We start from the raw sequence: 2,500 nt of genomic DNA, 5'->3' as shown, positions 1-2,500 counted from the left end.
GTAAATATATATGTATATATATATATATATATATGTATATGTAGGTATGTATGGTTAGACAATTCTTTTAGTGGGTCGTGTGGTCTGTTGGATTCAGAACTGGGTCTGTCAATCTGACGGCTTGGGTTCGAATCCCGGTTAGGGAGGTAAAATTTGTATATATATATATATATATATATACATATATATATATATATATATATATATATATGTATATATATATATATATTTATACATATATATTTATATATATGTATATATATATATATATATATTTGTGTGTATATATATATATATATATATATATATATATATATATATATATTTGTGTGTGTGTGTATATATGTATATATATATATATATATATATATATATATATATATATATATATATATATATTTGTGTGTGTGTGTATATATGTATATATATATATATATATATATACATACATATCTATATTCCATGAGGCTGTCATTATTGATATCCTGCACATCATATAGAGCATACGTGTTCAGTAAAGCACATTACAACGCCTAATATAGATAAGTTATGCCTCTATTAATTATGTCAAAACGAAAAAAGTCAATCAAAAGCAGGCGAGATTCACCTTCCAGCGCTTAAATTAAAAATCTCTTATTTCTTATCCGCTTGATCATTTCTGTAACGAACCGATGGTAAGAACATATGCGCTTCGTGTTTCTAACGATGGTGGAATTATGATGTACATTTGAATCTTGCGAATTGATTACATTTCATATTCTTATTCGATCCTGCAATGTGAAATCATTACCTTATGGCATTCTACAATCTGTCTTTATCCTGTCTTTTAATATACATCTGTTGTTTGTTTGTTTGTTTTTCTTTCTTTCTTTCTTTCTTTCTTTTTGCACGGCGCTTCAACTGAAAAAGATACATTCTTTCAAAAAGGATTTTGCAAAAGGAAATTGCAAAATGTGAGAGGAAAAGGAATATTGGTTTGGTCAATATAACATAAATCTAAAATCCAACACTTTGACCTTCAAAAGAACAGGTATAAAATAACTCCAACGAGTTTGCAGATGATAAAACTGACAGACTTACATTTCTAAAAACACCTGTTGTACATACAACACTTGTGAGATGATCACCTTTGCCTGCAGATGTTCTCATTTTATTTAGTTTGCCTTGCTGTAGGGTAAATTTGGGCGTTTATGTCTTGTATGTTGACTTCCATGCAAAAGGGTTAATCACTTATATCTCATTTGCATTTTCTTTATTATCATCTAGGAGCATACTTTGGATTTCACGGTCGGCCCATAAAGTTATAATTCATTATAAAATCACATACAACAATTATTCACTTAAATCTATAAAGAAAAGTAACGAGAATTTCAGGGTAAAGTCACAGTCGTTTGTTGTTAGTACACTGGTATGAAAGTCGTCTAGAAATGAAGAAAAACATATTTATAACAGTGTGTGAATTCTCATCATTGTCTTTCCTTATGCTTCAAATTCGCAGATTTGATTGTTATCAAAAACTCTAAAATGAATGATAAATGTTTGGGTATTGTGCGATATGAAGACCGTATGCAATAAACGTCTGTCAAGCAATATTCATACATTTCTCTTTCAAGACAGGAACATTTCCCAACTCTCACTCACTCAAATATATAAGATATAACCGAAATAAAAAGAGCGGTGATGATTTAACGGTCAGTTCGCACTTACAGTCGTTAAACTGTTATGGTAAGGAACCACAATTTAAACTCTTAAAGTGACTGTTCATAACGTCTACGCGTCCTTGTGAAATTATAAATGAATTAGCATTGAATATTACAAGTAATCTTACGGCCTTATGTCAGCAAAAAAATATACTACAAAATGTAATTCTTACTAATTTTCCCATTTTCTACTTCTTTATATACATTGCTTTTATGCTAGTAAAATACTGTCACATTTTCCTTTGCAAAATATATAGCAAACATCATTTTATAAATGACGTTAGAAAATAGTGTAGCGCTGTTGAGAAAACAATATATACAAAATGCGAAAAATGTGTAAACCAATATTGTGTGTTTGTGATAAGACAATAATAGCATCCGCTAAACTATCATTACGGAAGACGTTGCAATTCTTTATAAAATCAGTGTATTTTCGTATAGCGCCGTTAAATCAGTTTTCTTGCGTTCATTTATCATTCCTTCTATATCGTGTTTATATACATTTCTTGGTGCGTTGCAAATGTGTATCATATATACACACACATATATAAAGAAGGACGTGTGTGTGTGTGTGTGTGTTTGTGTGTGTGTTTGTTTGTGTTTGTGTGTGTTTGTTTGTTTGTGTTTGTGTGTGTGTGTGTGTGTTTGTTTGTTTGTGTGTGTGTGTGTGTGTTTGTTTGTTTGTGTTTGTGTGTATGTGTGTTTGTTTGTGTGTGTGTTTGTTTGTTTGTGTTTGTGGTTCCTATGTTTCCTTCATTGCTGGTAATTTGTTTCCTAATTCCTAAAAGAGTCCTTCAGCG

At 30.2% G+C, this 2,500-nt stretch overlaps 1 protein-coding gene across 3 annotated transcripts in view; it reads left to right on the top strand.

Annotated features, from left to right (window-relative positions):
* Positions 1-2,500, top strand: part of LOC122258676 (omwaprin-c) — a 27,715-nt gene that overhangs the window by 20,749 nt on the left and 4,466 nt on the right. The gene's annotated exons all lie outside the window — the stretch shown is intronic.

Source organism: Penaeus japonicus, unplaced genomic scaffold, assembly GCF_977035675.1.
Source record: "Penaeus japonicus unplaced genomic scaffold, GWHDUDI00000001_assembly GWHDUDI00000009, whole genome shotgun sequence".
Taxonomy (NCBI): Eukaryota; Metazoa; Arthropoda; class Malacostraca; order Decapoda; family Penaeidae; genus Penaeus; species Penaeus japonicus.
This window is presented reverse-complemented; position numbering and strand designations above follow the sequence as displayed.